The sequence below is a fragment of the Panthera pardus genome, unplaced genomic scaffold (assembly GCF_024362965.1).
Source record: "Panthera pardus isolate Hobbes unplaced genomic scaffold, ASM2436296v1 HiC_scaffold_4, whole genome shotgun sequence".
NCBI lineage: Eukaryota > Metazoa > Chordata > Mammalia > Carnivora > Felidae > Panthera > Panthera pardus.
In genome coordinates, this window is record NW_026526969.1 from 378935 (window position 1) to 394455 (window position 15521).

General features: G+C 38.5%; 2 pseudogenes; both read right to left on the bottom strand.

The window, feature by feature from the left end:
* On the bottom strand, positions 1 to 338 carry LOC109250667 (calmodulin-like; annotated as a pseudogene).
* A 13541-nt stretch (positions 339 to 13879) lies between these two features.
* On the bottom strand, positions 13880 to 14967 carry LOC109250516 (E3 ubiquitin-protein ligase RING2-like; annotated as a pseudogene).
* Between the last annotated feature and the right edge of the window lie 554 nt (positions 14968 to 15521).

Below are 15521 nucleotides of genomic sequence, written 5' to 3' on the forward strand. Positions count from 1 at the left end.
TCACTTTGCTGACATCATTTATGCAAATTCTTCATAGTTTACTTGACTATCAATATTAATATCTGCTTCCCTGATCATTTCATCAACCTCCTCATCTGTTAACTTTTCTCCAAGGTGTTTTATCATGTGACATAATTCTATCACACTAACATAGCCATTGTCATTCCTATTAAACACAAGAATGCTTCTCTAACTTCTTTACTCTCTGTCCCTGTCTTTCATTTTTCTTGCCATCATTGTCAGAAAGTCCAGGAACTCAGTTGTACTATTTTCATTTTCATTTGCTTCATTCATTTATCCTGAAACTTTGCTATGGAGTTTTGCCCAAGAGTCCTCATTACCGTTTCCAAACTTTTGATGCCCACCACTGTCCTTGTCAAATGGTGGAAAGCTGCTTTGAATTCTGCACTTGAATTCTGCAATCTGTTTTCCCTTCAGTTGCCAGCATTACTTGTCCTCAAGCGACAATCACACAAACGTTCAGCTTATTAGCTCCACTCACTGTCTGTAATACTCCTTCTTAATATTTATATTTATATATTTTTAAGGTAAAATTTATGTACAATAACATGCAAAAAAGCTTTTGTGTGCATTCATTGGGTTTTGATAGCTACTGTGGTATATTTGATTGCACACCAATGAAAAAGAAAAAGTCATTTCTGACAGTCAGGAGCTAACTTTGCACTATTAGGCTTTGGTATTCTTTGGCTTTCTAGTGCTGAGTCTGCTGTATGAAAATATACCATACTTGGTTCATCCATTCACCTGCTGAAGGACATTGGGTTGTTTCCGATCTTTGGCTATTAAGAATAAAGGTGGTATGAATAAAAAGACTTGTATAAGTCTTTTTGTGGACATATATTTTCATTTCTCTTCTGGAAAGTACCTAGGAGTGAAATTGTTGGGTCATATGGTAGATGATATTTAACTTTATGAGAAACTGCCACATTTTCCGAAGTGTTTCACAATTTTACATTTTCCATCAATGTATGATTGTTTCAGTTTCTCCACTTCCTTGCCAACAATTGTTTCAATTGCTAGACTTCCTTGTCATTGTTTTTCATGTTAGCCATTCTGGTGGGTAGGAAATGGTATCTCGTGGGTTTAATTTGAATTTCCTTTTTAGAAAACATTACCCATCATATTAAATTAATGCTATGCATTTGAATCTTACTTATCTGGTATAGCTATATTTAATTTTATTATTATTATTTAAAGTATTTATTTATTTTGAGAGAGAGCACGTGAGTGGGGAGGGGCAGAGAGAGAGGGAGAGAGAATCCCAAGCAGGCTCCCTGCTGTCATCACAGAACCTGACATGGGGCCCAATCTCACAAACTGAGCTGAAATCGAGAGTCAGATGCTTAACCGACTGAGCCACCCAGGTGCCCCATATAATTATATTTAATTTAAAAATCTCCTTTGGTTTTACACCTGTATAAGCAGCTATAAGAATAGATTGTTAACTTTTTAAAATTTTTAATTATTATTTTGAGAGAGGGAGTCGCAGAGAGAGAGACAGAGAGAGAGAATCCTAAGCAGGCTCCATGGTGTGAGCACACAGCCCAACGCCAGCCTTCAACCCACGAACCATGAGATCATGACTTGAGCCAAAATCAAAGAGTTCAACGCTTAACCAACTGAGCCCCCCCAGGCGCCCTAAGAATATGGCATTTATAAGGAAATAACTGCTCCAGAGTTTCATGTCTTGTCTTCTCTGAGTCGTTGGCAGAACAGAGCGATGTGTTGAGCAGTTCTAGCATCTTTTCATTGATCATTTCTCTCTTCTCATCCCCAGGACTTGAAGCCAGGGAGAAGTTCTCTGGGTTTTATCTGAACTTAGTGCCTGTGACTGTTGTGGCATGGATGGATGTGGACAAGAGTGTGTGAGTGCACAGGTGTTAAGGAACTGTGTGCTGCTCATGTTCTGATTTTTGGCAACTTGACTCCGTACTTTGGGTCAGTCTATACAGTTACTTATGTCATTGTAATGACTTCACTTCTACCTGTGACATTTTTATCAAATGTGTGAATAAATACATAAATATTGGTACAAACAAGAATAAGGCATTTTATACCTAGTTTTCTATTTGTATATATTTAAGTAACATCATATTAAAAATAAAATAGGTCAACATTTGAGGGTCATAATTTTTCCTTTACAAGATGTCAGTGCATTTCTCAAGTTTGAACCACTAACGTAGCCCACACATCTCTGCTACTCTAATCTCTGTTCAATTTTCAGTAAGTTAATTCAGCTATAGCTTTTTTTTCACCTACATTACAACTTGTTTTTAGTAACCTTATTTGGATTCAGGTGTTTCTTAAGCCTCCATTAAGATTTTGAAAAGTGTACTAGGCTTTTTTTCATAGATATCTTTCATTGTGTTAATGTTTACTGGTGTAATTCTTAGAAAGTAACTTTATCCTTCATATTATGAGTGTCACATTTGAATGTGTGACAAACTCAATATAGCTCTAAACGTTTCTTTACTAGCTCCTGAACATTTTGATAGTATTAATTTTGGGAGATATATATGGTTTTTAAAATATGGACTCGAGGCTTGATGAATAATAATAGGCTGAAATTTTTAAAATTTGTTTTTAAATTATAGTGTATATATAATAATATTACCAAGAGTTTGGAACACATGAGAAAAATATAAAGAATCACCCTTACTCTGGTATTCTAACACATCCATAACCATTTTGTATATTTATTTTCAGTGTTTTAATATTATATGTTTTTACATAGTTATACTGTAGGACACTTGTTGCTCCATAGGCTTGACAATGATGATTTGTTTTAAATGTTTATTTTATTTTATTTTGAGGGGGAAAGGGGCTGAGAGAGAGAGGGAGAGAGAGAATCTCAAGCAGGCTCCATGTTCAGCACAGAGCCCAAGGTGGGGCTTGATCATGACCTGAGCTGAAATCAAGAATCAGATACCCAACCAACTGAGCCACCTGAGTGCCCCAACAGTGATAATTTTTTTAAATAATTTATTTTTTTTTAATTTACATCCAAGGTAGTTAGCATATAGTGCAACAATTATTTCAGGAGTAGATTCCCTAATGCCCCTTACCCATTTAGCCCATCCCCCCCCACAACCCCTCCAGTAATCCTCAGTTTGTTCTCCATATTTATGAGTCTCTTCTGTTTTGTCCCCCTCCCTGTTTTTATATTATTTTTGTTTCCCTTCCCTTATGTTCATCTGTTTTGTATCTTAAAGTCCTCATATGAGTGAAGTCATGATATTTGTCTTTCTCTGATTGACTAATTTTCGCTTAGCATAATACTCTCTAGTTCCATCCACGTAGTTGCAAGTGGCAAGAATTCATTCTTTTTGATTGCCGAGTAATACTCCACTGTGTGTGTGTGTGTGTGTGTGTGTGTGTGTGTATAAAGAAGATGTGAGATATATATATATATATATATATATATATATATATATATCCATCAATGGACATTTGGGCTCTTTCCATACTTTGGCTATTGTCAATAGCGCTGCTATAAACATTGGGGTGCATGTGCCCCTTCGAAACAGCATACCTGTATCCCTTGGATAAATACCTAGTAGTGCCATTGCTGGGTCGTAGGGTAGTTGTGTTTTTAATTTTTTGAGGAACCTCCATACTGTTTTCCAGAATGGCTGCACCAGTCTGCATTCCCAACAACAGTGCAAAAGAGATCCTCTTTCTCCACATCCTCACCAACATCTGTTGTTGCCTGAGTTAATTTTAGCTATTCTGACAGGTGTGAGGTGGTATCTCATTGTGGTTTTGATTTAAATTTCCCTGATGATGAGTGATGTGGAGCATTTTTTCATGTGTTGGTTGGCCATCTAGATGTCTTCTTTGGAGAAGTGTCTATTCATGTCTTTTGCCCATTTCTACACTGGATTATTTGTTTTTTGGGTGTTGAGTTTGATAATTTCTTTGTGGATTTTGGACAGTAACCCTTTATCTAATATGTTGTTTGCAAACAGCTTCTCCCATTCCATCAGTTGCCTTTTAGTTTTGCAATGATAATTTTTAATGACACAATTTGTATAGTGAGTACCATTGTCATAATAATAGTAATAATAATAATAATAATAATAATAATAATAATAGCTGCAGCTAACAGGTACTGAGCTCTTACTAGGTCCCTGTAAATAGCATAGATTGTTTAATTCCCCACAACAACCGTCCTTTATTTTATTTAACCACTCTATCTCAAATTGCTTCCAAATTTTCACTGTCTTTGTGCATATGACCTTTCGTTAGGTTGAATTATCTCTGAAGTGAGATACATCCAGAAGTGAGTGAACCATAAAACATGAACATTCTTGTTGCCCTTGATACAAATTGCCAATATTTACCCCTAAGGACTTACATAAAATTTAAATGTCACAAAAAACACAAGAAAGTGTCCATTTCAATGCATCTTTGCCAGCATGAAGTATAATTTAGTAGGTTATTCCTTGTTTGACTATTTTTAATAAACACTTCATCACTACTTTATTTTTACTTGCCAAAATTCAATATTTTTCCTTGCATTCATTCATCATCTCTATTTCTTTTCTAAATCATCTGTCCCTATCCCCCCATTTATTTATAGTTGATGTGTCTTTTGCCAGATTGATGGTTTATTCATTTATTTTTTAGAGACAGTGAGCATGCAAGAGAGCACAAACAGGGGAGGGGCAGAGGGAGAGGGAGAAAATCTTAAAAGATTTCTGATTTTCTTAAAAGAAAATCCACCAGGCCCAGGGTGGAGCCTGACACAGGGTTCAATCTCATGACTGTGAGCTCATGACCTGATCCGAAATCAAGAGTTGGATGCTTAACCAACTGACCCACCCAGGGGCCCCTGATGGTCTATTTATTTACTTAATTTTTTAAAATTATAAAAATAGTAAGTGGTTACTTTTGAAAGAAGATCTGAAAGTTTTCCTTCACTCCTTAGGTCCATATTCTTATTTACAGACTAACTGTTAACAATTTGGGGCATATTCTTCCAGATACAGACACATAAAGTAGATCTCACTTCATATTTTCACACTTTAATATGTCATGGACATCTATGCTGACACCTACTGATTCACCTTAATCTTTTTCATGGTCACATAATGTTTTATTTACAGATGTATCACCACTTACTAACCAAACCCTGTCGGCATTTAAGCTCCTCAAATTTGCCAGGAGCTCTTTACATAATTAAAAAGTAAACTTGTATTATATTTCCTGGTAACATTTTCCTTCCCAAGTTTTTTCCATCAGCCTTTGGATTTTGGTAACTTTTTGCACACAATTTAAAACTATTAAGTGCTAATATTTGTCTGTTTACTCCCTCTTTTTTCTCAGGATGTCTTTTATTATTTTCAGCCAGCTCTGTCTTATGCTTCACAGTGAGACAAGATGTTATTGATGGGCAGTAACTCAGAACTGACCAAATAATAGTGCATGTATCAAGTGCTATGGGAAACTTGATGGAGAGAATCAAGTTATGGGGAAGTGAGAAAAAGCTCCACAGACAAGGTGGATTTTGAAAGGTCGGAAAGAGGTATGGAGGCAGAGAGGAAATGGAATGGAGGTGGAAGGAGCCAATCAGGAAGGAAAAACAGCCCTGGAAAGACATTTTGTTCAGGGTATGGTGTGTTAAGTGCAGCTGGAACGTTTTGGAAAGAGAGTAATGATAATAATCACAATAACATTAAGCACAATATTTCATTCATCCTCACAAAACCATAGGTAGGTGTCATAGTTATCCTCATTTTACAGATGAGGTGATTAAGACTTAGGGGTAATGAGTGATTTGCCCAAGTTCATATAGATATTAAAACTGAGTCAAATTTGAGGTCTGGTCCAACTTTAGAGCCTGCTGTGTTCATTAGCACAGGCACTGACTCTCTTATCAGCGAAGAAGGTAGACAGGCCAGGTGGAGGCAGCACTTGTATACAATGTTACGATTGGACTTTTTCTCAGAGACCACAGGGATCCACTAAAGATTTTGGAGTAACAGCCAAATCTGGTTTTTAGAAAGATAACTTTGGTGGCAGTATGACAATGGATTGGATGGGAAGAGAAAAATGAAGGAAGAAGAGAGGGAGAGAAAGAGGAAGGGAAAAAAATAGCTAGGGACTAGTTACTAAGATTTTAATAATTGCCGCACACTGGATTCAGCAATTTCAGTTGCAAGAGCCCAGATGATGACAGTGGAATTGAAAAGAGGGCACCCACAGAGCCTTGAAAGGTACAATCAATGAGGTTTGTGATGACTGATTCGATATGGATGGAGAAAGAGTAAGAAGTCTTGATGAGAAAAAATAAATCTGTTTTGGGGTGCATGCAATGAGTCTATCTGGTGGGCTGTTATCTTGCAGGTGCATGGCATCTATCTGGACAAGACTAGAAGGCATCTGGAAATGAGTGAGGCGCTACAGAGATGGATTTGGAAGCAGATAGGGAGCAAGCAGTTGAAGCTTTATCAGGGAATAGTAGAGCAAAATAGGGAGAATGGAAACCAGGAAGCTATCACCTTCACAAGTGGGCACTGAAGGAGATGCTGGACATGGGAAAACGAGGGGGCTGCAGACAGTACCCATCCTCTCACCCAGCATGCAGGAACCAGGGGTCCAGGGAGTCTGAGATGGTCTAGAGTGAGCTGACTAGGCTTGCCTATGAACTGCTATGTGTGTCACTGGGGCGGGGCGGGGGGGGGGGGTGGGGTGTTAATGAAAGAGATTGTGTCATATGGAAGAAAAACATTGAATTCCAGGAGAATAAGGCCAAAAATAAAGGAAATCATCAGTAGTGACGGATGATTCAGAAAACCAGATTCAAAGCTTTCTAAAAATGTGGTAAAAAAACACATGACATTACATTTACCATCTTAACCACTTTTAAGTGTACAGTTCAGTAGTGTTAAATGTATACTGATATCTAAAACTTCATCTTGCAAAGCTGAAACTGTATACCCATTAAAAACTAATTCCTCCTCCCACTTTCCCCGGCTGCTATCTTTGTATTTAATGTTTCTATGATTTTTACTATTTTAGATACTTTATATAAATGGAGTCATAAAATATTTGTGCTTTTGTGACTGTCTTATTTCACTTAGCATATTGTTCTCAAGGTTCATCCAGGTTGTAGCATGTAAGGGAATTCCCTTGTTTTTTAAGCTGCATAATCTTCCATTGTAGGTATCTCTCTCTCTCTCTCTCTCTCTCTCTCTCTTTTTTTTTTTTTTTTTTACTCATTTTTCTGTTGATGGACATTGGGGATATATACCCAGAAGTGGGGTTTCTAGGCCATATGGTTATTATTTTTTTTAATTTATTTATTTTTGAGGGGGGAGGAGCAGAGAGAGAAGGAGACTGAGGATATAAAGCTGGCTCTGTATGGACAGCAGAGAGTCTGACATGGGGCTTGAACTCATGACCACAAGGTCATGACCTGAGCCAAAGTTGGATGCTTAACCAACTGAGTCACCCAAGTGGCCCTAGTTATTCTTTTTCAAATTTTTTGGAGGAACCTCCATACTGCTTTTCATGATGGTTGCATCATTTTTCTCACTAGTGCACAAGGGCTCCAACTTCCCTGCATTCTTGCCAATACTTGTTATTTTCTATTATTTTCATCATAATGTGTGTGAAGTGATATCTCATGGTAGTTCTGATCTGCAATTCTTTTATGATGAATTTTCATATGCTTGTTGGCCATCTGTATTTCTTCAAATGAGAAATAGAGAACAGAGAAATTGTATTCAAGTCCTTTGGCCCTTTTAATAATCAGGTTATTTTGTTTCTATTGTTGAGTTTTAGAAGGTCCTTATACATTCTGGACATTATTCTTTTACCAGATACATGATTTGCAAACATTTTCTCCCATTCTGTAGGTTGCCTTTTCACTCTGTTCATTGTTTCCTTTGGTGCACAGAAGTTATTAAGTTTGACGTAGTCTCATTTGTTTTTGCTTTTGTTGCCTAAGCTCCTTCCATCCAGTGGCTCCACTCGTGTGGTCTTGTTCAAGAGGGCATCCTAAGTAGCAGGAGGGAGGGAAAAGAAAAAGGAGGAGGGAGGGGTATGTGCCATCTTTTGAGGAAGGTTGCCTGGTGTGTCCAAATCTCATTTGGCCTCATCTAACTGCAAGAAAGACTTGGAAATATAGTCTTTATCATGGGCAGCCATGTAAAATCTGAGTGAGTCTGATTATTACAGAACAGTGGTTCTCAACCACGGATGCACATTAGAAATAAGCAGGAGCTTTAAAAATCCCAGTGCCCGTGCTGCACCCCAGACCAAGTAACAGAATTGCTGGGGATAGGGTATAGGCATTGATAGTTTATGAAACTCCTTAGGAAGTTCCATTGTGCAGGCAAAGGTTGAGAACCTCTGCTTTGGAAGGTTTACCAAGGAGGCACCAGCAATGTTTGCCCAACATGGATTATAGCCCTCAGCCCAGTGGGGTTGGCTTGAGCCCCACTCAAGACTTAACAAATCTAAATCTGGACTTGGGAAGGATGGGGCTAGAGAACCTGAATTTGTAAATAAGTCTCTCAGGTTATGTTTGTACACAGAGAAGTTGGAGAACCGCTAGGTTTCCATGTTTACAAATCAGTTCAGAAAGCTGGCTGCTGTGGAACAGGCTCCTTCTGTTTCCTCTCCTGTTTGACATGTTTGGAAAGATAAACAAAGATATTTTCTCTTCTTGATTTATCTAGATGAGTACCTCCTTTTCTTTCAATCAACAAATATTCATTGAACATCTACTATATGCCAGGGACTATTCTAGTTGCTAGAGGTATATCAGTTAAAAAAAAAAAAAAAGACACAAAGATTCATGTCTTCATGGAGCTCACATTATGGCGGAGGGATGACCAACAATAAATCTAGTAGATAGGTAAAGCATGTTAAAGTTGATAAGTATTTTGGAAAAAAAGAAAACCTAGGGTAAGGTAAGAGAATCATTAATGCTAGACAAAGTCATGGCTTCCCAAAGATGCCCATGTCCTAATGTCTGAGACCTGTGTATATATTACCTTAAATAGCAAAAGGCACTTTGTAGATATGATGAAGGATTTTATATGAGGAGTTTATCCTGGACTATCTGGGTCAACCCAATGTAATCAAGGGTCCTTTTAAGGGAAAGAGGGAGGGTAGGAGAGCCAGAGTTGGAGAAGGAGATGTGGCAATGGAAGCGGGGGTGAGGGAGATTTGAAAATGCCATGGTGCTGACTTTGAAGATGGAAAGGCCATGAGCCCAGGAATGCAGGAGGCTTCAGGAAGCTGGGAAAAACAAGGAAATAGATTCTCTTTGGAGACTCCAGAAGGAATGCAGCCCTGCTGACACCTTGATTTTAGTCCTATAAGACTTAATTTGGATTTTTTACCTCCCGGATCTGTAAGATAATCAATTTGTGTTTTTTTAAGCAACTTTTTAATGGTAATTTGTTACAGCAGCAATTGGAAATTAATAGTGGGAATGAGCACAGAAAGTAATAGAAAATAGAATGGGTTAACCTTACTAAAGTGAACATAAAGCAATGGCTTGCAGGAGGTGAAGGAGCCAGCCAGGGAACTGAGGGAAGAACATTTCAGGCAGAAGGAACAAAGTAAAGGCCCTAAGAGCTGTCAGGTGTGTCTGAGGCTCAGGAAGGTGGCCAACGGAGCAGAGAGAGTGAGGGAGAAGTAGGGAAGAAGTCTAGAGGGTTGACGAGCAGGGATCAGTGCAGATCATGTGAGCCCTTGGAGGTCAATGCCAGGACTTTGGCTTTTACTTTCAGATGGAAATCCCAAGAGGGTTCTGAGCAGAGAAGTGACACAATCTGTCTCCTGATTTAAAAGGATCCTCTGACTGCCGAGTTGAAAAGAGACTGCAGGAAGATTTGGGTAGAAGCATGGAGACCATAGCAATATCCGGGTGGGACATGATAGTGGTTCTGACCAAGGTCAGAGAAGTGGTCAGATCCCGGATAACTTTTTGAGATCAACAGGATTTCCTTCCTAACAGACTGGATGTGGAGTGTGAAGTAAGATGAGGTCAAGGTTGAGTTTTAGTCTTGTGAAATTCTTAAATGATTTTTGAAAATAATACTGTCTTTCCCAACCTACCAACTACAGGAAGCTAGATTAAAGAAATCTCAAGTCAGACCAGTCCCTTTTCAGCTAAGCAGCCCTTGCAACACCACAGCCACTCAGTCGGATTTGTGAGGCTAAGACTTAGGAGACTCCCACGTAGTTGATTTAACCAATTATATCTCATCATTCTTGATAATCTTATATATATGTGGTACGGGGGATTCTTTGAACAGCTTATAACATCTCATTGGTTCTCTCATTAATTTTTCCCTCATCAGTTCTGGTTAATGAGGAAATGAAATTAAGTTGTTTGCATGCTTTATCCAAGATTTGTGTCATACGGGCTAAATCAAATCAAGTCTTGAGCAAATGTGAAATTACAGCTTCTTTAGCATGGAACATTCTAGGTATCATTATTGAAGAAGATGTCATTTAAAAAATAGTCTTTAATAAACAGCTGCTATTGTTTCACACTACTTGCTATTTAGGCGCTTTGAATTGTTTTCACGAGAAGGCACAGAAGGAAAGTAGACTACTGGCTTTTGTAATGGATTTAGCATTCATAATTTGACTCTGCAACGACTGCCTTCCAGAGTTGTAATTTTACAAGTGAAGTTTCAGAAGCCACTTAGCTAGTGACTTAACTAACTAGCCACCCAGCATTACATCTCAGTGCTCTTTTGTTTTTCCCTACTCCTCTTAAAACTGGGTCACAAACAATAAAAACTTGCTCTGCTTTTTAACAACAGCTTTACTGAGCTATAATTCACATGCCATGCAATTCACTTATTTAAAGTGTCCAATTCAGTGGTTTTTAGAATATCCAGAGTTGTACATCCTTCGCCACAATCAATTTTTACCTACAATCTTACCCTATGAAGAAACCTGCCGTCCCTTTCCTCCTATTTTTCCCATTCCTCTGTGCTGTGCTTTAGGCTAACTTACTTTCTAACTAACTTACTTTCTGTCTCTATAGATCTGCCTAATCTGGACATTCCAAGTGAATGAAATTGTACAATATGTGGTCTTTTGTGATCGGCTTCCTTCACTAGGCATAGCATTTTCAGGGTTCATCCATGTTGCGCCATATACCAGTATTTCTTTTCTTTTATGGCTGAATAATAGTCTGTTGTATGGATAGACCACATTTTGTTTATTCGCTTATCATTGATGGACATTTGATTTATTTCCACCTTTGGTCTACTATGCAAAACGCTGCTATGAACATTCATGTGCAAATTTTTGTGTGGACATATGTTTTTATTTCTCTTGGGTATAACCTAGGAATGAAACTGTTGCATCATGTGGCGACCGTATATTTAACCTTAGGAAAAAAATGTCAGACTGTTTTCCAGAATGGCTGCACCATTCTATATCCCCACCAGCAATGTATCAGGGTTCCAATTCCTCCACTTCTTCACCAACATTTGTTATTGTCTTTTTTGTCATAGTAATCCTAGTGGTGTCAAGTGGTATTTCTTTTTTTTTTTTTCCTCAGTTGATCACAATGGGAATTTAGTTATTTAATGCATCCACTAATCTAATGTCACCAATAAAATCTAAGCAGCTGTATTACAAAACTGGGTTATATTCAGTGGACATGCATTAATAATCTGTACAACTTAAGGGGCGCCTGGGTGGCTCAGTCAGTTAAGCGTCAACTTCAGCTCAGGTCATGATCTCATGGGTTGTGAGTTTAAGCTCCGTGTCGGGATCTGTGTGGACAGTCTCAGGGCCTGGAGGCTGATTGGGATTCTGTGTCTCCCTGTCTCCCTCTCTCTCTGCCCCTCCCCACCTCAGGCTCTGTCTCTCTCAAAAAACTAAATAAGTATTAAAAAATTAAAAAATAATAATCCATATAGTTTAACATTACACCAGAAAAGGAATTGAATACAAAAATTTCCCTTGATTTTTGGTGGTCACCAAATTTCATGGCACAGGTTACCAATAAAACTGTAAAAACAGATTTTAAATATTTTCAATAATACGTTAAAAAAATTAATGAACCAGTAAGTTTTCATATTGGGCTGAAGACTTAAAACATGAAGCTGGCCCCAATCTGTCAAAAATGACAAATAAATATTTACAATGACTAAATATGTTATTTAAATGCAATGATACTGGAGGACTACTCACTTCTGGTGAAAAAACAAAAACAAAACAAAACAAAAAAACCCTTTGGGGTTAATTTCTCAATGCAAACAAGTCTTCATAAATACTGTGATAATATAAACTTGGAAACATACCTGGAATCAGGACAATGATGAAAAAATAACACACAGGCAATCTTATTTCTGATCTGTCTTCATAAAGCCAAATGCCCAACACTGTCCTTCAATATAAAACTAAATTAAGAAAAGGAGAATGACTTTACCCAACTTGCTGACATTCTTCCAGAGAATTATCTTTCACTAGGGCAAATCTCAAGCCCCATTAACTTGCTTCTCTGGAGTGTGATTAGCACAGCACCAAATTTATAAACTGACAGGACCACCCAAAATGCTGAATACGCTTTTCAAACAGAAACAAACTATTTTTTTTTCCAATTGTTAGTTCCACGTGCCACATTATTCTTGAAACTTACATGGTTACCAATAAGAAAAGAATAAGGGAAACTTTGAACATATCTTCTCATTAAAGAATAAAGTGCAGGGCACCTGGGTGGCTCAGTCAGTTGGGCAGCCAACTTCGGCTCAGGTCATGATCTCATGGTCTGTGGGTTCGAGCCCTGCGTCAGGCTCTGCTGGCAGCTTGGAGCCTAGAGCCTCTGATTCTGTGTCTCCCTCTCTCTCTGCCCCTCCCCTGCTTGCTGTCTCTCTCTCTCTCTCTCAAATAATAAACATTAAAAAAAAAAAAAGGATGAAGTGCAAAATATCTCCGTATCTCTGGTATTTTAATAGGAGAAAGCATCAAATACATATAATAAAGGGACTGAAGTAACAAAAAAGCTAATACAAAAAAAGTCCTCTTTAAATCTACACTTGAAGACTACATAAGACCAATTTAATTTTCCTTTCTTCCGTGAAATCTGTAAATGAACCAAGTTGTCATAGAACTTGACATTTTGTTTGTTTCTCTTCCCCAAGATCAGAAATTCCAAAATTAGAAAGAAAAAATGGAAAAAAATAACACTGCATGGCAAATGGACACTAAGTTCATAAAGAACCTTTTTAAAAAATGAGATATTATGAAAGAAAATACCATGAAAATAATAATCTTATGAAAATTGTTTTTTAGGCACAGTGAATTAAAAAAAAATTTAATGTTTATATTTGAGAGACAGAGAGAGACAGCATGAGCAGGAGAGGGGCAGAGAGAGAGAGGGAGACCCAGAATATGAAGCAGGTTCCAGGTTCTGAGCTGTCAGCACAGAGCCTGACGCCGGACTCAAACTCACAAGCCACCGTGAGATCATGACCTGAGCGGAAGTTGAACGCTCAACCGACAGCCACCCAGGCACCCCTAGGCACAGTGAATTTGAGCCTTGGTCTTCGTGAAGACACTACAGCTTATATAGGAAACTATAAATATATAAGACTCTAGGGAAAAAAGTCAAAATACATATTACTTAACATTCTGTAAGCCTAAGAAAAATCTTGAGCGGAGGGAAAAGGATAGCCAACTGAATCATCACTTAAGGCACAGAACTGTGGGGGCACCTGGCTGGCTCAGTCAATAGATCATGTTACTCTTGATCTCAGGGTTGTGAGTTCAAGCCCCACGTTGGGTGTAGAGATTACTTAAAATATTTTAAAAAAGAAAAGAATACAGAACTATGAAAAATTTCTGGGTCAGAAGGGTGTTCCAGATGAAATCAGAGTTTGTGAAAACATACAACTTGTAAAAGCTCCTTTGTGGGTGCATAATAAAGTCCCATGTGTTTGTTCTCTTTCCAGTATTATTCATTGACCAATTCCAAAGAAAAAGAGCCATTTGATACAGTGAACTGCCCGCTGGCTGTTGCTATGTAAATGGTCTACTGCTTCTCACTGGCTGTATCAAGGGTCACCTGCTTTGATTCTCCTTTGTTTTCAAGTTCTTCCAAAGCTAACCTTTCAGCCAGAGACTTGGATTAAGTGATCAACAGTGGCATCACCTGAAGTTTTTAGGTATCTTCTCTGTGCACTATTATCTTTCTCCATTAGCGTCGGGGGAGTCCTGAATACTTACTCAATTTCACTGGCACCATCCATTACTGGATCAATTGCCACTGTTGCACTGCTCTTATCAAGCTCAAGCTGGGAATCATCAGATGTTTTGGTCTGTTTGGTACTAGGTCCTGCTTCCTGATTACTGTGTGCAAAAGCATTGCTACAGTGAAGAACTGTCACCAGTGTCTTCTGCTCCACTACTATCTTCAATCTGTTGTTTCTTGCCTCTCTGTAGTCTGTTCCTGGCCTGTATCTTCCGTCCTTCCTCAGTGTTGTGACTGAGTGCCTGCTGATTATTGCTTGTTGATCCCGGCTAATACTCTCTCTTGATGAACTTCACACTCATCACAACTTGGATAACTTTTGCTGATGAGTGCATCAAAGTTTGAGGCTGGTCTTAGTGATTTTTTAGAAACTAGCCTTTTCCTACAGGTAGGACATTCTTTATCGCCACTTCCGAGGGCTGTGGTAATGCAGTCTGCACAAAACCTATGTAAACACTCCTTTGCTCTTCATGGTGTTCTTCAAAATATCCAAACAAATTGGACACATTAGTTCTTTGTGTAGACTTGGAAGTGAAACCACAATGTCCAAGTCATCCGTTATTGCCTCCTGAGGTGTTGGTTGTAATTCTTATAAGCTGAGTTCCCATTTTGCTTACTGGTTGAATTCCATTTGTCTGCACAGCCTGAGAGGTCTCGGCTCCTGCCTCAGCCCTGGACTCGCTGGCTGTGGCCAGACCCAGACTCATGTACGAGCCGTACAATATGAGAACGTATTTCTTAATGAAAAATGGCCTGAAATGAAAGTCAGTGGTAGATCTGGTGACTGAAATCTAGGAAAAGCTAAGAGGCATCTCATCATTTTTTAGCCAGAAGACTATTTTATAACTGACTTTCGAATCCTGAATATATAGGGATCATTAAGAGCCTGAAGGATGACTTAAAATTTTCAACTGAACTACACTAACATGATATTCATGAACCTGGGGGTGGGGGTGTGTGTGAAGGCCTCAGGACTGAACCCTGTGAATGCCAAGAATCTACTCTAGGTTTGAATCCCAAATTTGCCTTGTCACAGAGGCAGTACTCTAAAAATCTTGCTGTTAACTATCACCTTGCTTCAGTGGCAGGGTAATCCTTGAGCTATTCATTTGTGCTTTAGTCTCACTGCCATAGGAGACTCAAACAAAGGTGAGATATTTTTACATTCTTTGCTTCTCTATCCAAGTAGCCTCTGTGTTCTGAGTTTGGGCTCCCCATCCTTAGAGAGTTCCTGATGGCTTTTATGTTGCAAAGCTGGGGA